General features: G+C 46.1%; 10 non-coding genes across 10 annotated transcripts; all 10 read left to right on the top strand.

Annotated features, from left to right (window-relative positions):
* Positions 1 to 202: 202 nt before the first annotated feature.
* LOC130314590 (U2 spliceosomal RNA) lies at positions 203 to 393 on the top strand. The gene has a single exon (XR_008862246.1). It is a non-coding gene; the product is annotated as a U2 spliceosomal RNA (small nuclear RNA).
* A 2,085-nt stretch (positions 394 to 2,478) lies between these two features.
* Positions 2,479 to 2,669, top strand: LOC130314588 (U2 spliceosomal RNA). The gene has a single exon (XR_008862245.1). It is a non-coding gene; the product is annotated as a U2 spliceosomal RNA (small nuclear RNA).
* A 2,090-nt stretch (positions 2,670 to 4,759) lies between these two features.
* Positions 4,760 to 4,950, top strand: LOC130314587 (U2 spliceosomal RNA). The gene has a single exon (XR_008862244.1). It is a non-coding gene; the product is annotated as a U2 spliceosomal RNA (small nuclear RNA).
* A 2,084-nt stretch (positions 4,951 to 7,034) lies between these two features.
* LOC130314586 (U2 spliceosomal RNA) lies at positions 7,035 to 7,225 on the top strand. Its single transcript, XR_008862243.1, has one exon. It is a non-coding gene; the product is annotated as a U2 spliceosomal RNA (small nuclear RNA).
* Positions 7,226 to 9,319: 2,094 nt separating this feature from the next.
* LOC130314613 (U2 spliceosomal RNA) lies at positions 9,320 to 9,510 on the top strand. Its single transcript, XR_008862265.1, has one exon. It is a non-coding gene; the product is annotated as a U2 spliceosomal RNA (small nuclear RNA).
* A 2,091-nt stretch (positions 9,511 to 11,601) lies between these two features.
* On the top strand, positions 11,602 to 11,792 carry LOC130314612 (U2 spliceosomal RNA). Its single transcript, XR_008862264.1, has one exon. It is a non-coding gene; the product is annotated as a U2 spliceosomal RNA (small nuclear RNA).
* A 2,093-nt stretch (positions 11,793 to 13,885) lies between these two features.
* Positions 13,886 to 14,077, top strand: LOC130314606 (U2 spliceosomal RNA). Its single transcript, XR_008862261.1, has one exon. It is a non-coding gene; the product is annotated as a U2 spliceosomal RNA (small nuclear RNA).
* A 2,099-nt stretch (positions 14,078 to 16,176) lies between these two features.
* On the top strand, positions 16,177 to 16,367 carry LOC130314609 (U2 spliceosomal RNA). Its single transcript, XR_008862263.1, has one exon. It is a non-coding gene; the product is annotated as a U2 spliceosomal RNA (small nuclear RNA).
* Positions 16,368 to 18,459: 2,092 nt separating this feature from the next.
* LOC130314597 (U2 spliceosomal RNA) lies at positions 18,460 to 18,650 on the top strand. Its single transcript, XR_008862253.1, has one exon. It is a non-coding gene; the product is annotated as a U2 spliceosomal RNA (small nuclear RNA).
* A 2,089-nt stretch (positions 18,651 to 20,739) lies between these two features.
* Positions 20,740 to 20,930, top strand: LOC130314585 (U2 spliceosomal RNA). Its single transcript, XR_008862242.1, has one exon. It is a non-coding gene; the product is annotated as a U2 spliceosomal RNA (small nuclear RNA).
* The last annotated feature ends 137 nt before the right edge of the window (positions 20,931 to 21,067 follow it).

Genomic DNA, 21,067 nt, shown 5'->3' with positions numbered 1-21,067 from the left:
AAAAAGGCCCCGTGGGAGTGCAATGGGCCCCTGTCTTGCTGCTTAGCAATAATGGTATGGGTTTAGGTTCTGCTGTGTGTACTGGTGGTTGACTGCCCCCCAGCCCAGAGTGTGCATGGAAAATTGTCTGGCAGCCTCCCTGACAGCAAGCAGTGATAGTGCCCATGAAGGGGACCTTGTTGGGCCCGCCCCTTTCACGGTTATCGCTTCTCGGCCTTTTGGCTAAGATCAAGTGTAGTATCTGTTCTTATCAGTTTAATATCTGATACGTCCCCTATCTGGGGACCATATATTAAATGGATTTTTGAGAACGGGGGCCGATTTCGAAGCTTGCTTCCGTCGCCCTATGCATTGACCCGATATGGCAGTATCTTCGGGTACAGTGCACCACCCCCTTACAGGGTTAAAAAGAAAGATTCCTACTTTCATTGCTACCTGCTTGCTGGCTAGCCAGCTAGCCAGCCCTGTGGGCCTTGCTGCTGCTGCAGCCAAAAAACAAAAGGTGGTGCTGCTGCTGCTTCTGCTGCTTCTGCTTCTGCTTGTGTCTGGCCCCTGTTGGAGCGTCCAGGCACAGGACTTCTGCTGCTGCTGACTAAATGGCCTCCTTAATTGGATCATTTGAGTAGCCAGCACACCTGTGCAGGTAGGGCATGACATGATAGGCAGCTGCCTTGATAGCGGGTGGGTGCTGAATGTTCCTAATTGACAAAATAAGATTAATGCTTATGAAGAAATATAAAATCTCATCCCTTCCCCAATATCGCGCCACACCCCTACCCCTTAATTCCCTGGTTGAACGTGATGGACATATGTCTTTTTTCGACCGTACTAACTATGTAACTATGTAACATAACATGGGGGGGGGGGGTCTCCTGGCTGTTCACACAGGTGTGTCATTGCTGTACATTGACCATGCATTGCTTCTGTGGTATTGCAAAGGCAAAGACAAATGCTTCCAGCCATCCATTGCACTAATGGATTGGTCATCAGCTGGCTGTCTATGTCCCGCATCAATATAGACCAAAGTACAGAGGGTTAGGCTATGCTATTGTGCACCTACCTGATGCATCAGAAGGTGCGAGGCCCTTGCTAAATTCTGTGCACAGACTTTGAGATCTATACTTTAGACTGTATCTAAACCTGCTCCAACATGGACTGACATTCTGGCCTACTTTCAGCCGATGCGACTTGTCTGTCGCTGAACAGTCGCTTTTTATGTATTCAGCACCTATGTATAATGTTGTAAAAATGCTCTAGAAGCTAAAGTCGCAGAAATGTCACACATATTTGGCCTGCAACTTTCTGTGCGACAAATTCAGACAGGAAAAATCAGTATAAATCCTTAGAAAATTATCCCCCAGTGTCTCCATCTGCTGGCGGTATTGAATAAGCATTGCTGCACTGATGGGGTATGCATTAGACGAAAAAAAAGAAGAAAAAGAAGAATAATACGCCCAGAAAAGAGGCGAAAAGGAGAAAAACGTAAAAAAACGTGAAAAAAAAGTAAGAGGAAGAGAAGGGAAAAAAAGGTGGAAATGGGTTTAAAAGTGATTTCGGCGGAGAAATATATATATATATATATATATATATATATATATATATATACGCGCACACACACACATATATATAAACGTATTCTCCGTTGAGATATTGCAGCCGCTGCTGTGTCCAGGCCCAGGAGCCTTAGCACTGTGCTGTGATGTCACTCAATACCACTGACATCACTAGGTGTAAACAACATCTCTCCTTTGCTGTGTATGTGACTATGGAGCTGTTTGGTGATGTCGTCTATTATGGCCTTCATAGAAGCAACAGGAGATTGTTGCATCCATCTAGAACCCTCAGAACTACAGTGCTATGATGTCACTCACTTCCACAGGCCTTGCAGAGTGTAAACAACAACAACCCAGCTTTGTTGTGTATGTAACCATAGGGATTTGTGATGTCACCTAGAACCTTCACAGCAGCGACAGCTTTATGAGGAGCATCAGCACTGCTCTGCCTGAGCAGAACCATCACCGCCATAGGTTGTCAAATAACCCGGATTTAACCCACACAGGTAAGTCCAATGGGGTGCAGGCATGTCCTCTATGCTTACAGCTTCCCGTGGGTGTTGGTTTGATACCGTTTGGGGACAGCCAAGGAGGCATCTGCAGGCAACAAAGGTAGGTGTGTGCTTGTGTGTGTGTTTCCTATGCAGATCCTAAGCCCAGTGTCACATGCAAGTAGGAGGAGTAAGAAGGGTTCCTGGCAAATCCGGGTTATGGATTGCATTTAAAAAGGCCCCGTGGGAGTGCAATGGGCCCCTGTCTTGCTGCTTAGCAATAATGGTATGGGTTTAGGTTCTGCTGTGTGTACTGGTGGTTGACTGCCCCCCAGCCCAGAGTGTGCATGGAAAATTGTCTGGCAGCCTCCCTGACAGCAAGCAGTGATAGTGCCCATGAAGGGGACCTTGTTGGGCCCGCCCCTTTCACGGTTATCGCTTCTCGGCCTTTTGGCTAAGATCAAGTGTAGTATCTGTTCTTATCAGTTTAATATCTGATACGTCCCCTATCTGGGGACCATATATTAAATGGATTTTTGAGAACGGGGGCCGATTTCGAAGCTTGCTTCCGTCGCCCTATGCATTGACCCGATATGGCAGTATCTTCGGGTACAGTGCACCACCCCCTTACAGGGTTAAAAAGAAAGATTCCTACTTTCATTGCTACCTGCTTGCTGGCTAGCCAGCTAGCCAGCCCTGTGGGCCTTGCTGCTGCTGCAGCCAAAAAACAAAAGGTGGTGCTGCTGCTGCTTCTGCTGCTTCTGCTTCTGCTTGTGTCTGGCCCCTGTTGGAGCGTCCAGGCACAGGACTTCTGCTGCTGCTGACTAAATGGCCTCCTTAATTGGATCATTTGAGTAGCCAGCACACCTGTGCAGGTAGGGCATGACATGATAGGCAGCTGCCTTGATAGCGGGTGGGTGCTGAATGTTCCTAATTGACAAAATAAGATTAATGCTTATGAAGAAATATAAAATCTCATCCCTTCCCCAATATCGCGCCACACCCCTACCCCTTAATTCCCTGGTTGAACGTGATGGACATATGTCTTTTTTCGACCGTACTAACTATGTAACTATGTAACATAACATGGGGGGGGGGGTCTCCTGGCTGTTCACACAGGTGTGTCATTGCTGTACATTGACCATGCATTGCTTCTGTGGTATTGCAAAGGCAAAGACAAATGCTTCCAGCCATCCATTGCACTAATGGATTGGTCATCAGCTGGCTGTCTATGTCCCGCATCAATATAGACCAAAGTACAGAGGGTTAGGCTATGCTATTGTGCACCTACCTGATGCATCAGAAGGTGCGAGGCCCTTGCTAAATTCTGTGCACAGACTTTGAGATCTATACTTTAGACTGTATCTAAACCTGCTCCAACATGGACTGACATTCTGGCCTACTTTCAGCCGATGCGACTTGTCTGTCGCTGAACAGTCGCTTTTTATGTATTCAGCACCTATGTATAATGTTGTAAAAATGCTCTAGAAGCTAAAGTCGCAGAAATGTCACACATATTTGGCCTGCAACTTTCTGTGCGACAAATTCAGACAGGAAAAATCAGTATAAATCCTTAGAAAATTATCCCCCAGTGTCTCCATCTGCTGGCGGTATTGAATAAGCATTGCTGCACTGATGGGGTATGCATTAGACGAAAAAAAAGAAGAAAAAGAAGAATAATACGCCCAGAAAAGAGGCGAAAAGGAGAAAAACGTAAAAAAACGTGAAAAAAAAGTAAGAGGAAGAGAAGGGAAAAAAAGGTGGAAATGGGTTTAAAAGTGATTTCGGCGGAGAAATATATATATATATATATATATATATATATATATATATATATATATACGCGCACACACACACATATATATAAACGTATTCTCCGTTGAGATATTGCAGCCGCTGCTGTGTCCAGGCCCAGGAGCCTTAGCACTGTGCTGTGATGTCACTCAATACCACTGACATCACTAGGTGTAAACAACATCTCTCCTTTGCTGTGTATGTGACTATGGAGCTGTTTGGTGATGTCGTCTATTATGGCCTTCATAGAAGCAACAGGAGATTGTTGCATCCATCTAGAACCCTCAGAACTACAGTGCTATGATGTCACTCACTTCCACAGGCCTTGCAGAGTGTAAACAACAACAACCCAGCTTTGTTGTGTATGTAACCATAGGGATTTGTGATGTCACCTAGAACCTTCACAGCAGCGACAGCTTTATGAGGAGCATCAGCACTGCTCTGCCTGAGCAGAACCATCACCGCCATAGGTTGTCAAATAACCCGGATTTAACCCACACAGGTAAGTCCAATGGGGTGCAGGCATGTCCTCTATGCTTACAGCTTCCCGTGGGTGTTGGTTTGATACCGTTTGGGGACAGCCAAGGAGGCATCTGCAGGCAACAAAGGTAGGTGTGTGCTTGTGTGTGTGTTTCCTATGCAGATCCTAAGCCCAGTGTCACATGCAAGTAGGAGGAGTAAGAAGGGTTCCTGGCAAATCCGGGTTATGGATTGCATTTAAAAAGGCCCCGTGGGAGTGCAATGGGCCCCTGTCTTGCTGCTTAGCAATAATGGTATGGGTTTAGGTTCTGCTGTGTGTACTGGTGGTTGACTGCCCCCCAGCCCAGAGTGTGCATGGAAAATTGTCTGGCAGCCTCCCTGACAGCAAGCAGTGATAGTGCCCATGAAGGGGACCTTGTTGGGCCCGCCCCTTTCACGGTTATCGCTTCTCGGCCTTTTGGCTAAGATCAAGTGTAGTATCTGTTCTTATCAGTTTAATATCTGATACGTCCCCTATCTGGGGACCATATATTAAATGGATTTTTGAGAACGGGGGCCGATTTCGAAGCTTGCTTCCGTCGCCCTATGCATTGACCCGATATGGCAGTATCTTCGGGTACAGTGCACCACCCCCTTACAGGGTTAAAAAGAAAGATTCCTACTTTCATTGCTACCTGCTTGCTGGCTAGCCAGCTAGCCAGCCCTGTGGGCCTTGCTGCTGCTGCAGCCAAAAAACAAAAGGTGGTGCTGCTGCTGCTTCTGCTGCTTCTGCTTCTGCTTGTGTCTGGCCCCTGTTGGAGCGTCCAGGCACAGGACTTCTGCTGCTGCTGACTAAATGGCCTCCTTAATTGGATCATTTGAGTAGCCAGCACACCTGTGCAGGTAGGGCATGACAGGCAGCTGCCTTGATAGCGGGTGGGTGCTGAATGTTCCTAATTGACAAAATAAGATTAATGCTTATGAAGAAATATAAAATCTCATCCCTTCCCCAATATCGCGCCACACCCCTACCCCTTAATTCCCTGGTTGAACGTGATGGACATATGTCTTTTTTCGACCGTACTAACTATGTAACTATGTAACATAACATGGGGGGGGGGGGTCTCCTGGCTGTTCACACAGGTGTGTCATTGCTGTACATTGACCATGCATTGCTTCTGTGGTATTGCAAAGGCAAAGACAAATGCTTCCAGCCATCCATTGCACTAATGGATTGGTCATCAGCTGGCTGTCTATGTCCCGCATCAATATAGACCAAAGTACAGAGGGTTAGGCTATGCTATTGTGCACCTACCTGATGCATCAGAAGGTGCGAGGCCCTTGCTAAATTCTGTGCACAGACTTTGAGATCTATACTTTAGACTGTATCTAAACCTGCTCCAACATGGACTGACATTCTGGCCTACTTTCAGCCGATGCGACTTGTCTGTCGCTGAACAGTCGCTTTTTATGTATTCAGCACCTATGTATAATGTTGTAAAAATGCTCTAGAAGCTAAAGTCGCAGAAATGTCACACATATTTGGCCTGCAACTTTCTGTGCGACAAATTCAGACAGGAAAAATCAGTATAAATCCTTAGAAAATTATCCCCCAGTGTCTCCATCTGCTGGCGGTATTGAATAAGCATTGCTGCACTGATGGGGTATGCATTAGACGAAAAAAAAGAAGAAAAAGAAGAATAATACGCCCAGAAAAGAGGCGAAAAGGAGAAAAACGTAAAAAAACGTGAAAAAAAAGTAAGAGGAAGAGAAGGGAAAAAAAGGTGGAAATGGGTTTAAAAGTGATTTCGGCGGAGAAATATATATATATATATATATATATATATATATATATATATATATACGCGCACACACACACATATATATAAACGTATTCTCCGTTGAGATATTGCAGCCGCTGCTGTGTCCAGGCCCAGGAGCCTTAGCACTGTGCTGTGATGTCACTCAATACCACTGACATCACTAGGTGTAAACAACATCTCTCCTTTGCTGTGTATGTGACTATGGAGCTGTTTGGTGATGTCGTCTATTATGGCCTTCATAGAAGCAACAGGAGATTGTTGCATCCATCTAGAACCCTCAGAACTACAGTGCTATGATGTCACTCACTTCCACAGGCCTTGCAGAGTGTAAACAACAACAACCCAGCTTTGTTGTGTATGTAACCATAGGGATTTGTGATGTCACCTAGAACCTTCACAGCAGCGACAGCTTTATGAGGAGCATCAGCACTGCTCTGCCTGAGCAGAACCATCACCGCCATAGGTTGTCAAATAACCCGGATTTAACCCACACAGGTAAGTCCAATGGGGTGCAGGCATGTCCTCTATGCTTACAGCTTCCCGTGGGTGTTGGTTTGATACCGTTTGGGGACAGCCAAGGAGGCATCTGCAGGCAACAAAGGTAGGTGTGTGCTTGTGTGTGTGTTTCCTATGCAGATCCTAAGCCCAGTGTCACATGCAAGTAGGAGGAGTAAGAAGGGTTCCTGGCAAATCCGGGTTATGGATTGCATTTAAAAAGGCCCCGTGGGAGTGCAATGGGCCCCTGTCTTGCTGCTTAGCAATAATGGTATGGGTTTAGGTTCTGCTGTGTGTACTGGTGGTTGACTGCCCCCCAGCCCAGAGTGTGCATGGAAAATTGTCTGGCAGCCTCCCTGACAGCAAGCAGTGATAGTGCCCATGAAGGGGACCTTGTTGGGCCCGCCCCTTTCACGGTTATCGCTTCTCGGCCTTTTGGCTAAGATCAAGTGTAGTATCTGTTCTTATCAGTTTAATATCTGATACGTCCCCTATCTGGGGACCATATATTAAATGGATTTTTGAGAACGGGGGCCGATTTCGAAGCTTGCTTCCGTCGCCCTATGCATTGACCCGATATGGCAGTATCTTCGGGTACAGTGCACCACCCCCTTACAGGGTTAAAAAGAAAGATTCCTACTTTCATTGCTACCTGCTTGCTGGCTAGCCAGCTAGCCAGCCCTGTGGGCCTTGCTGCTGCTGCAGCCAAAAAACAAAAGGTGGTGCTGCTGCTGCTTCTGCTGCTTCTGCTTCTGCTTGTGTCTGGCCCCTGTTGGAGCGTCCAGGCACAGGACTTCTGCTGCTGCTGACTAAATGGCCTCCTTAATTGGATCATTTGAGTAGCCAGCACACCTGTGCAGGTAGGGCATGACATGATAGGCAGCTGCCTTGATAGCGGGTGGGTGCTGAATGTTCCTAATTGACAAAATAAGATTAATGCTTATGAAGAAATATAAAATCTCATCCCTTCCCCAATATCGCGCCACACCCCTACCCCTTAATTCCCTGGTTGAACGTGATGGACATATGTCTTTTTTCGACCGTACTAACTATGTAACTATGTAACATAACATGGGGGGGGGGGGGTCTCCTGGCTGTTCACACAGGTGTGTCATTGCTGTACATTGACCATGCATTGCTTCTGTGGTATTGCAAAGGCAAAGACAAATGCTTCCAGCCATCCATTGCACTAATGGATTGGTCATCAGCTGGCTGTCTATGTCCCGCATCAATATAGACCAAAGTACAGAGGGTTAGGCTATGCTATTGTGCACCTACCTGATGCATCAGAAGGTGCGAGGCCCTTGCTAAATTCTGTGCACAGACTTTGAGATCTATACTTTAGACTGTATCTAAACCTGCTCCAACATGGACTGACATTCTGGCCTACTTTCAGCCGATGCGACTTGTCTGTCGCTGAACAGTCGCTTTTTATGTATTCAGCACCTATGTATAATGTTGTAAAAATGCTCTAGAAGCTAAAGTCGCAGAAATGTCACACATATTTGGCCTGCAACTTTCTGTGCGACAAATTCAGACAGGAAAAATCAGTATAAATCCTTAGAAAATTATCCCCCAGTGTCTCCATCTGCTGGCGGTATTGAATAAGCATTGCTGCACTGATGGGGTATGCATTAGACGAAAAAAAAGAAGAAAAAGAAGAATAATACGCCCAGAAAAGAGGCGAAAAGGAGAAAAACGTAAAAAAACGTGAAAAAAAAGTAAGAGGAAGAGAAGGGAAAAAAAGGTGGAAATGGGTTTAAAAGTGATTTCGGCGGAGAAATATATATATATATATATATAAATATATATATATATATATATATATATACGCGCACACACACACATATATATAAACGTATTCTCCGTTGAGATATTGCAGCCGCTGCTGTGTCCAGGCCCAGGAGCCTTAGCACTGTGCTGTGATGTCACTCAATACCACTGACATCACTAGGTGTAAACAACATCTCTCCTTTGCTGTGTATGTGACTATGGAGCTGTTTGGTGATGTCGTCTATTATGGCCTTCATAGAAGCAACAGGAGATTGTTGCATCCATCTAGAACCCTCAGAACTACAGTGCTATGATGTCACTCACTTCCACAGGCCTTGCAGAGTGTAAACAACAACAACCCAGCTTTGTTGTGTATGTAACCATAGGGATTTGTGATGTCACCTAGAACCTTCACAGCAGCGACAGCTTTATGAGGAGCATCAGCACTGCTCTGCCTGAGCAGAACCATCACCGCCATAGGTTGTCAAATAACCCGGATTTAACCCACACAGGTAAGTCCAATGGGGTGCAGGCATGTCCTCTATGCTTACAGCTTCCCGTGGGTGTTGGTTTGATACCGTTTGGGGACAGCCAAGGAGGCATCTGCAGGCAACAAAGGTAGGTGTGTGCTTGTGTGTGTGTTTCCTATGCAGATCCTAAGCCCAGTGTCACATGCAAGTAGGAGGAGTAAGAAGGGTTCCTGGCAAATCCGGGTTATGGATTGCATTTAAAAAGGCCCCGTGGGAGTGCAATGGGCCCCTGTCTTGCTGCTTAGCAATAATGGTATGGGTTTAGGTTCTGCTGTGTGTACTGGTGGTTGACTGCCCCCCAGCCCAGAGTGTGCATGGAAAATTGTCTGGCAGCCTCCCTGACAGCAAGCAGTGATAGTGCCCATGAAGGGGACCTTGTTGGGCCCGCCCCTTTCACGGTTATCGCTTCTCGGCCTTTTGGCTAAGATCAAGTGTAGTATCTGTTCTTATCAGTTTAATATCTGATACGTCCCCTATCTGGGGACCATATATTAAATGGATTTTTGAGAACGGGGGCCGATTTCGAAGCTTGCTTCCGTCGCCCTATGCATTGACCCGATATGGCAGTATCTTCGGGTACAGTGCACCACCCCCTTACAGGGTTAAAAAGAAAGATTCCTACTTTCATTGCTACCTGCTTGCTGGCTAGCCAGCTAGCCAGCCCTGTGGGCCTTGCTGCTGCTGCAGCCAAAAAACAAAAGGTGGTGCTGCTGCTGCTTCTGCTGCTTCTGCTTCTGCTTGTGTCTGGCCCCTGTTGGAGCGTCCAGGCACAGGACTTCTGCTGCTGCTGACTAAATGGCCTCCTTAATTGGATCATTTGAGTAGCCAGCACACCTGTGCAGGTAGGGCATGACATGATAGGCAGCTGCCTTGATAGCGGGTGGGTGCTGAATGTTCCTAATTGACAAAATAAGATTAATGCTTATGAAGAAATATAAAATCTCATCCCTTCCCCAATATCGCGCCACACCCCTACCCCTTAATTCCCTGGTTGAACGTGATGGACATATGTCTTTTTTCGACCGTACTAACTATGTAACTATGTAACATAACATGGGGGGGGGGGGTCTCCTGGCTGTTCACACAGGTGTGTCATTGCTGTACATTGACCATGCATTGCTTCTGTGGTATTGCAAAGGCAAAGACAAATGCTTCCAGCCATCCATTGCACTAATGGATTGGTCATCAGCTGGCTGTCTATGTCCCGCATCAATATAGACCAAAGTACAGAGGGTTAGGCTATGCTATTGTGCACCTACCTGATGCATCAGAAGGTGCGAGGCCCTTGCTAAATTCTGTGCACAGACTTTGAGATCTATACTTTAGACTGTATCTAAACCTGCTCCAACATGGACTGACATTCTGGCCTACTTTCAGCCGATGCGACTTGTCTGTCGCTGAACAGTCGCTTTTTATGTATTCAGCACCTATGTATAATGTTGTAAAAATGCTCTAGAAGCTAAAGTCGCAGAAATGTCACACATATTTGGCCTGCAACTTTCTGTGCGACAAATTCAGACAGGAAAAATCAGTATAAATCCTTAGAAAATTATCCCCCAGTGTCTCCATCTGCTGGCGGTATTGAATAAGCATTGCTGCACTGATGGGGTATGCATTAGACGAAAAAAAAGAAGAAAAAGAAGAATAATACGCCCAGAAAAGAGGCGAAAAGGAGAAAAACGTAAAAAAACGTGAAAAAAAAGTAAGAGGAAGAGAAGGGAAAAAAAGGTGGAAATGGGTTTAAAAGTGATTTCGGCGGAGAAATATATATATATATATATATATATATATATATATATATATATATATACGCGCACACACACACATATATATAAACGTATTCTCCGTTGAGATATTGCAGCCGCTGCTGTGTCCAGGCCCAGGAGCCTTAGCACTGTGCTGTGATGTCACTCAATACCACTGACATCACTAGGTGTAAACAACATCTCTCCTTTGCTGTGTATGTGACTATGGAGCTGTTTGGTGATGTCGTCTATTATGGCCTTCATAGAAGCAACAGGAGATTGTTGCATCCATCTAGAACCCTCAGAACTACAGTGCTATGATGTCACTCACTTCCACAGGCCTTGCAGAGTGTAAACAACAACAACCCAGCTTTGTTGTGTATGTAACCATAGGGATTTGTGATGTCACCTAGAACCTTCACAGCAGCGACAGCTTTATGAGGAGCATCAGCACTGCTCTGCCTGAGCAGAACCATCACCGCCATAGGTTGTCAAATAACCCGGATTTAACCCACACAGGTAAGTCCAATGGGGTGCAGGCATGTCCTCTATGCTTACAGCTTCCCGTGGGTGTTGGTTTGATACCGTTTGGGGACAGCCAAGGAGGCATCTGCAGGCAACAAAGGTAGGTGTGTGCTTGTGTGTGTGTTTCCTATGCAGATCCTAAGCCCAGTGTCACATGCAAGTAGGAGGAGTAAGAAGGGTTCCTGGCAAATCCGGGTTATGGATTGCATTTAAAAAGGCCCCGTGGGAGTGCAATGGGCCCCTGTCTTGCTGCTTAGCAATAATGGTATGGGTTTAGGTTCTGCTGTGTGTACTGGTGGTTGACTGCCCCCCAGCCCAGAGTGTGCATGGAAAATTGTCTGGCAGCCTCCCTGACAGCAAGCAGTGATAGTGCCCATGAAGGGGACCTTGTTGGGCCCGCCCCTTTCACGGTTATCGCTTCTCGGCCTTTTGGCTAAGATCAAGTGTAGTATCTGTTCTTATCAGTTTAATATCTGATACGTCCCCTATCTGGGGACCATATATTAAATGGATTTTTGAGAACGGGGGCCGATTTCGAAGCTTGCTTCCGTCGCCCTATGCATTGACCCGATATGGCAGTATCTTCGGGTACAGTGCACCACCCCCTTACAGGGTTAAAAAGAAAGATTCCTACTTTCATTGCTACCTGCTTGCTGGCTAGCCAGCTAGCCAGCCCTGTGGGCCTTGCTGCTGCTGCAGCCAAAAAACAAAAGGTGGTGCTGCTGCTGCTTCTGCTGCTTCTGCTTCTGCTTGTGTCTGGCCCCTGTTGGAGCGTCCAGGCACAGGACTTCTGCTGCTGCTGACTAAATGGCCTCCTTAATTGGATCATTTGAGTAGCCAGCACACCTGTGCAGGTAGGGCATGACATGATAGGCAGCTGCCTTGATAGCGGGTGGGTGCTGAATGTTCCTAATTGACAAAATAAGATTAATGCTTATGAAGAAATATAAAATCTCATCCCTTCCCCAATATCGCGCCACACCCCTACCCCTTAATTCCCTGGTTGAACGTGATGGACATATGTCTTTTTTCGACCGTACTAACTATGTAACTATGTAACATAACATGGGGGGGGGGGGTCTCCTGGCTGTTCACACAGGTGTGTCATTGCTGTACATTGACCATGCATTGCTTCTGTGGTATTGCAAAGGCAAAGACAAATGCTTCCAGCCATCCATTGCACTAATGGATTGGTCATCAGCTGGCTGTCTATGTCCCGCATCAATATAGACCAAAGTACAGAGGGTTAGGCTATGCTATTGTGCACCTACCTGATGCATCAGAAGGTGCGAGGCCCTTGCTAAATTCTGTGCACAGACTTTGAGATCTATACTTTAGACTGTATCTAAACCTGCTCCAACATGGACTGACATTCTGGCCTACTTTCAGCCGATGCGACTTGTCTGTCGCTGAACAGTCGCTTTTTATGTATTCAGCACCTATGTATAATGTTGTAAAAATGCTCTAGAAGCTAAAGTCGCAGAAATGTCACACATATTTGGCCTGCAACTTTCTGTGCGACAAATTCAGACAGGAAAAATCAGTATAAATCCTTAGAAAATTATCCCCCAGTGTCTCCATCTGCTGGCGGTATTGAATAAGCATTGCTGCACTGATGGGGTATGCATTAGACGAAAAAAAAGAAGAAAAAGAAGAATAATACGCCCAGAAAAGAGGCGAAAAGGAGAAAAACGTAAAAAAACGTGAAAAAAAAGTAAGAGGAAGAGAAGGGAAAAAAAGGTGGAAATGGGTTTAAAAGTGATTTCGGCGGAGAAATATATATATATATATATATATATATATATATATATATATATATATATACGCGCACACACACACATATATATAAACGTATTCTCCGTTGAGATATTGCAGCCGCTGCTGTGTCCAGGCCCAGGAGCCTTAGCACTGTGCTGTGATGTCACTCAATACCACTGACATCACTAGGTGTAAACAACATCTCTCCTTTGCTGTGTATGTGACTATGGAGCTGTTTGGTGATGTCGTCTATTATGGCCTTCATAGAAGCAACAGGAGATTGTTGCATCCATCTAGAACCCTCAGAACTACAGTGCTATGATGTCACTCACTTCCACAGGCCTTGCAGAGTGTAAACAACAACAACCCAGCTTTGTTGTGTATGTAACCATAGGGATTTGTGATGTCACCTAGAACCTTCACAGCAGCGACAGCTTTATGAGGAGCATCAGCACTGCTCTGCCTGAGCAGAACCATCACCGCCATAGGTTGTCAAATAACCCGGATTTAACCCACACAGGTAAGTCCAATGGGGTGCAGGCATGTCCTCTATGCTTACAGCTTCCCGTGGGTGTTGGTTTGATACCGTTTGGGGACAGCCAAGGAGGCATCTGCAGGCAACAAAGGTAGGTGTGTGCTTGTGTGTGTGTTTCCTATGCAGATCCTAAGCCCAGTGTCACATGCAAGTAGGAGGAGTAAGAAGGGTTCCTGGCAAATCCGGGTTATGGATTGCATTTAAAAAGGCCCCGTGGGAGTGCAATGGGCCCCTGTCTTGCTGCTTAGCAATAATGGTATGGGTTTAGGTTCTGCTGTGTGTACTGGTGGTTGACTGCCCCCCAGCCCAGAGTGTGCATGGAAAATTGTCTGGCAGCCTCCCTGACAGCAAGCAGTGATAGTGCCCATGAAGGGGACCTTGTTGGGCCCGCCCCTTTCACGGTTATCGCTTCTCGGCCTTTTGGCTAAGATCAAGTGTAGTATCTGTTCTTATCAGTTTAATATCTGATACGTCCCCTATCTGGGGACCATATATTAAATGGATTTTTAGAGAACGGGGGCCGATTTCGAAGCTTGCTTCCGTCGCCCTATGCATTGACCCGATATGGCAGTATCTTCGGGTACAGTGCACCCACCCCCTTACAGGGTTAAAAAGAAAGATTCCTACTTTCATTGCTACCTGCTTGCTGGCTAGCCAGCTAGCCAGCCCTGTGGGCCTTGCTGCTGCTGCAGCCAAAAAACAAAAGGTGGTGCTGCTGCTGCTTCTGCTGCTTCTGCTTCTGCTTGTGTCTGGCCCCTGTTGGAGCGTCCAGGCACAGGACTTCTGCTGCTGCTGACTAAATGGCCTCCTTAATTGGATCATTTGAGTAGCCAGCACACCTGTGCAGGTAGGGCATGACATGATAGGCAGCTGCCTTGATAGCGGGTGGGTGCTGAATGTTCCTAATTGACAAAATAAGATTAATGCTTATGAAGAAATATAAAATCTCATCCCTTCCCCAATATCGCGCCACACCCCTACCCCTTAATTCCCTGGTTGAACGTGATGGACATATGTCTTTTTTCGACCGTACTAACTATGTAACTATGTAACATAACATGGGGGGGGGGGGTCTCCTGGCTGTTCACACAGGTGTGTCATTGCTGTACATTGACCATGCATTGCTTCTGTGGTATTGCAAAGGCAAAGACAAATGCTTCCAGCCATCCATTGCACTAATGGATTGGTCATCAGCTGGCTGTCTATGTCCCGCATCAATATAGACCAAAGTACAGAGGGTTAGGCTATGCTATTGTGCACCTACCTGATGCATCAGAAGGTGCGAGGCCCTTGCTAAATTCTGTGCACAGACTTTGAGATCTATACTTTAGACTGTATCTAAACCTGCTCCAACATGGACTGACATTCTGGCCTACTTTCAGCCGATGCGACTTGTCTGTCGCTGAACAGTCGCTTTTTATGTATTCAGCACCTATGTATAATGTTGTAAAAATGCTCTAGAAGCTAAAGTCGCAGAAATGTCACACATATTTGGCCTGCAACTTTCTGTGCGACAAATTCAGACAGGAAAAATCAGTATAAATCCTTAGAAAATTATCCCCCAGTGTCTCCATCTGCTGGCGGTATTGAATAAGCATTGCTGCACTGATGGGGTATGCATTAGACGAAAAAAAAGAAGAAAAAGAAGAATAATACGCCCAGAAAAGAGGCGAAAAGGAGAAAAAACGTAAAAAAACGTGAAAAAAAAGTAAGAGGAAGAGAAGGGAAAAAAAGGTGGAAATGGGTTTAAAAGTGATTTCGGCGGAGAAATATATATATATATATATATATAATATATATATATATATATATATATATACGCGCACACACACACATATATATAAACGTATTCTCCGTTGAGATATTGCAGCCGCTGCTGTGTCCAGGCCCAGGAGCCTTAGCACTGTGCTGTGATGTCACTCAATACCACTGACATCACTAGGTGTAAACAACATCTCTCCTTTGCTGTGTATGTGACTATGGAGCTGTTTGGTGATGTCGTCTATTATGGCCTTCATAGAAGCAACAGGAGATTGTTGCATCCATCTAGAACCCTCAGAACTACAGTGCTATGATGTCACTCACTTCCACAGGCCTTGCAGAGTGTAAACAACAACAACCCAGCTTTGTTGTGTATGTAACCATAGGGATTTGTGATGTCACCTAGAACCTTCACAGCAGCGACAGCTTTATGAGGAGCATCAGCACTGCTCTGCCTGAGCAGAACCATCACCGCCATAGGTTGTCAAATAACCCGGATTTAACCCACACAGGTAAGTCCAATGGGGGTGCAGGCATGTCCTCTATGCTTACAGCTTCCCGTGGGGTGTTGGTTTGATACCGTTTGGGGACAGCCAAGGAGGCATCTGCAGGCAACAAAGGTAGGTGTGTGCTTGTGTGTGTGTTTCCTATGCAGATCCTAAGCCCAGTGTCACATGCAAGTAGGAGGAGTAAGAAGGGTTCCTGGCAAATCCGGGTTATGGATTGCATTTAAAAAGGCCCCGTGGGAGTGCAATGGGCCCCTGTCTTGCTGCTTAGCAATAATGGTATGGGTTTAGGTTCTGCTGTGTGTACTGGTGGTTGACTGCCCCCCAGCCCAGAGTGTGCATGGAAAATTGTCTGGCAGCCTCCCTGACAGCAAGCAGTGATAGTGCCCATGAAGGGGACCTTGTTGGGCCCGCCCCCTTTCACGGTTATCGCTTCTCGGCCTTTTGGCTAAGATCAAGTGTAGTATCTGTTCTTATCAGTTTAATATCTGATACGTCCCCTATCTGGGGACCATATATTAAATGGATTTTTGAGAACGGGGGCCGATTTCGAAGCTTGCTTCCGTCGCCCTATGCATTGACCCGATATGGCAGTATCTTCGGGTACAGTGCACCACCCCCTTACAGGGTTAAAAAGAAAGATTCCTACTTTCATTGCTACCTGCTTGCTGGCTAGCCAGCTAGCCAGCCCTGTGGGCCTTGCTGCTGCTGCAGCCAAAAAACAAAAGGTGGTGCTGCTGCTGCTTCTGCTGCTTCTGCTTCTGCTTGTGTCTGGCCCCTGTTGGAGCGTCCAGGCACAGGACTTCTGCTGCTGCTGACTAAATGGCCTCCTTAATTGGATCATTTGAGTAGCCAGCACACCTGTGCAGGTAGGGCATGACATGATAGGCAGCTGCCTTGATAGCGGGTGGGTGCTGAATGTTCCTAATTGACAAAATAAGATTAATGCTTATGAAGAAATATAAAATCTCATCCCTTCCCCAATATCGCGCCACACCCCTACCCCTTAATTCCCTGGTTGAACGTGATGGACATATGTCTTTTTTTCGACCGTACTAACTATGTAACTATGTAACATAACATGGGGGGGGGGGGTCTCCTGGCTGTTCACACAGGTGTGTCATTGCTGTACATTGACCATGCATTGCTTCTGTGGTATTGCAAAGGCAAAGACAAATGCTTCCAGCCATCCATTGCACTAATGGATTGGTCATCAGCTGGCTGTCTATGTCCCGCATCAATATAGACCAAAGTACAGAGGGTTAGGCTATGCTATTGTGCACCTACCTGATGCATCAGAAGGTGCGAGGCCCTTGCTAAATTCTGTGCACAGACTTTGAGATCTATACTTTAGACTGTATCTAAACCTGCTCCAACATGGACTGACATTCTGGCCTACTTTCAGCCGATGCGACTTGTCTGTCGCTGAACAGTCGCTTTTTATGTATTCAGCACCTATGTATAATGTTGTAAAAATGCTCTAGAAGCTAAAGTCGCAGAAATGTCACACATATTTGGCCTGCAACTTTCTGTGCGACAAATTCAGACAGGAAAAATCAGTATAAATCCTTAGAAAATTATCCCCCAGTGTCTCCATCTGCTGGCGGTATTGAATAAGCATTGCTGCACTGATGGGGTATGCATTAGACGAAAAAAAAGAAGAAAAAGAAGAATAATACGCCCAGAAAAGAGGCGAAAAGGAGAAAAACGTAAAAAAACGTGAAAAAAAAGTAAGAGGAAGAGAAGGGAAAAAAAGGTGGAAATGGGTTTAAAAGTGATTTCGGCGGAGAAATATATATATATATATATATATATATATATATATATATATATATATACGCGCACACACACACATATATATAAACGTATTCTCCGTTGAGATATTGCAGCCGCTGCTGTGTCCAGGCCCAGGAGCCTTAGCACTGTGCTGTGATGTCACTCAATACCACTGACATCACTAGGTGTAAACAACATCTCTCCTTTGCTGTGTATGTGACTATGGAGCTGTTTGGTGATGTCGTCTATTATGGCCTTCATAGAAGCAACAGGAGATTGTTGCATCCATCTAGAACCCTCAGAACTACAGTGCTATGATGTCACTCACTTCCACAGGCCTTGCAGAGTGTAAACAACAACAACCCAGCTTTGTTGTGTATGTAACCATAGGGATTTGTGATGTCACCTAGAACCTTCACAGCAGCGACAGCTTTATGAGGAGCATCAGCACTGCTCTGCCTGAGCAGAACCATCACCGCCATAGGTTGTCAAATAACCCGGATTTAACCCACACAGGTAAGTCCAATGGGGTGCAGGCATGTCCTCTATGCTTACAGCTTCCCGTGGGTGTTGGTTTGATACCGTTTGGGGACAGCCAAGGAGGCATCTGCAGGCAACAAAGGTAGGTGTGTGCTTGTGTGTGTGTTTCCTATGCAGATCCTAAGCCCAGTGTCACATGCAAGTAGGAGGAGTAAGAAGGGTTCCTGGCAAATCCGGGTTATGGATTGCATTTAAAAAGGCCCCGTGGGAGTGCAATGGGCCCCTGTCTTGCTGCTTAGCAATAATGGTATGGGTTTAGGTTCTGCTGTGTGTACTGGTGGTTGACTGCCCCCCAGCCCAGAGTGTGCATGGAAAATTGTCTGGCAGCCTCCCTGACAGCAAGCAGTGATAGTGCCCATGAAGGGGACCTTGTTGGGCCCGCCCCTTTCACGGTTATCGCTTCTCGGCCTTTTGGCTAAGATCAAGTGTAGTATCTGTTCTTATCAGTTTAATATCTGATACGTCCCCTATCTGGGGACCATATATTAAATGGATTTTTGAGAACGGGGGCCGATTTCGAAGCTTGCTTCCGTCGCCCTATGCATTGACCCGATATGGCAGTATCTTCGGGTACAGTGCACCACCCCCTTACAGGGTTAAAAAGAAAGATTCCTACTTTCATTGCTACCTGCTTGCTGGCTAGCCAGCTAGCCAGCCCTGTGGGCCTTGCTGCTGCTGCAGCCAAAAAACAAAAGGTGGTGCTGCTGCTGCTTCTGCTGCTTCTGCTTCTGCTTGTGTCTGGCCCCTGTTGGAGCGTCCAGGCACAGGACTTCTGCTGCTGCTGACTAAATGGCCTCCTTAATTGGATCATTTGAGTAGCCAGCACACCTGTGCAGGTAGGGCATGACATGATAGGCAGCTGCCTTGATAGCGGGTGGGTGCTGAATGTTCCTAATTGACAAAATAAGATTAATGCTTATGAAGAAATATAAAATCTCATCCCTTCCCCAATATCGCGCCACACCCCTACCCCTTAATTCCCTGGTTGAACGTGATGGACATATGTCTTTTTTCGACCGTACTAACTATGTAACTATGTAACATAACATGGGGGGGGGGGGTCTCCTGGCTGTTCACACAGGTGTGTCATTGCTGTACATTGACCATGCATTGCTTCTGTGGTATTGCAAAGGCAAAGACAAATGCTTCCAGCCATCCATTGCACTAATGGATTGGTCATCAGCTGGCTGTCTATGTCCCGCATCAATATAGACCAAAGTACAGAGGGTTAGGCTATGCTATTGTGCACCTACCTGATGCATCAGAAGGTGCGAGGCCCTTGCTAAATTCTGTGCACAGACTTTGAGATCTATACTTTAGACTGTATCTAAACCTGCTCCAACATGGACTGACATTCTGGCCTACTTTCAGCCGATGCGACTTGTCTGTCGCTGAACAGTCGCTTTTTATGTATTCAGCACCTATGTATAATGTTGTAAAAATGCTCTAGAAGCTAAAGTCGCAGAAATGTCACACATATTTGGCCTGCAACTTTCTGTGCGACAAATTCAGACAGGAAAAATCAGTATAAATCCTTAGAAAATTATCCCCCAGTGTCTCCATCTGCTGGCGGTATTGAATAAGCATTGCTGCACTGATGGGGTATGCATTAGACGAAAAAAAAGAAGAAAAAGAAGAATAATACGCCCAGAAAAGAGGCGAAAAGGAGAAAAACGTAAAAAAACGTGAAAAAAAAGTAAGAGGAAGAGAAGGGAAAAAAAGGTGGAAATGGGTTTAAAAGTGATTTCGGCGGAGAAATATATATATATATATATATATATATATATATATATATATATATACGCGCACACACACACATATATATAAACGTATTCTCCGTTGAGATATTGCAGCCGCTGCTGTGTCCAGGCCCAGGAGCCTTAGCACTGTGCTGTGATGTCACTCAATACCACTGACATCACTAGGTGTAAACAACATCTCTCCTTTGCTGTGTATGTGACTATGGAGCTGTTTGGTGATGTCGTCTATTATGGCCTTCATAGAAGCAACAGGAGATTGTTGCATCCATCTAGAACCCTCAGAACTACAGTGCTATGATGTCACTCACTTCCACAGGCCTTGCAGAGTGTAAACAACAACAACCCAGCTTTGTTGTGTATGTAACCATAGGGATTTGTGATGTCACCTAGAACCTTCACAGCAGCGACAGCTTTATGAGGAGCATCAGCACTGCTCTGCCTGAGCAGAACCATCACCGCCATAGGTTGTCAAATAACCCGGATTTAACCCACACAGGTAAGTCCAATGGGGTGCAGGCATGTCCTCTATGCTTACAGCTTCCCGTGGGTGTTGGTTTGATACCGTTTGGGGACAGCCAAGGAGGCATCTGCAGGCAACAAAGGTAGGTGTGTGCTTGTGTGTGTGTTTCCTATGCAGATCCTAAGCCCAGTGTCACATGCAAGTAGGAGGAGTAAGAAGGGTTCCTGGCAAATCCGGGTTATGGATTGCATTTAAAAAGGCCCCGTGGGAGTGCAATGGGCCCCTGTCTTGCTGCTTAGCAATAATGGTATGGGTTTAGGTTCTGCTGTGTGTACTGGTGGTTGACTGCCCCCCAGCCCAGAGTGTGCATGGAAAATTGTCTGGCAGCCTCCCTGACAGCAAGCAGTGATAGTGCCCATGAAGGGGACCTTGTTGGGCCCGCCCCTTTCACGGTTATCGCTTCTCGGCCTTTTGGCTAAGATCAAGTGTAGTATCTGTTCTTATCAGTTTAATATCTGATACGTCCCCTATCTGGGGACCATATATTAAATGGATTTTTGAGAACGGGGGCCGATTTCGAAGCTTGCTTCCGTCGCCCTATGCATTGACCCGATATGGCAGTATCTTCGGGTACAGTGCACCACCCCCTTACAGGGTTAAAAAGAAAGATTCCTACTTTCATTGCTACCTGCTTGCTGGCTAGCCAGCTAGCCAGCCCTGTGGGCCTTGCTGCTGCTGCAGCCAAAAAACAAAAGGTGGTGCTGCTGCTGTTCTGCTGCTTCT

This window comes from Hyla sarda, unplaced genomic scaffold, assembly GCF_029499605.1.
Source record: "Hyla sarda isolate aHylSar1 unplaced genomic scaffold, aHylSar1.hap1 scaffold_1838, whole genome shotgun sequence".
NCBI lineage: Eukaryota > Metazoa > Chordata > Amphibia > Anura > Hylidae > Hyla > Hyla sarda.
The sequence above is the reverse complement of the archived record's forward strand: the minus strand, read 5'-3'. Positions and strand labels throughout refer to the sequence as shown.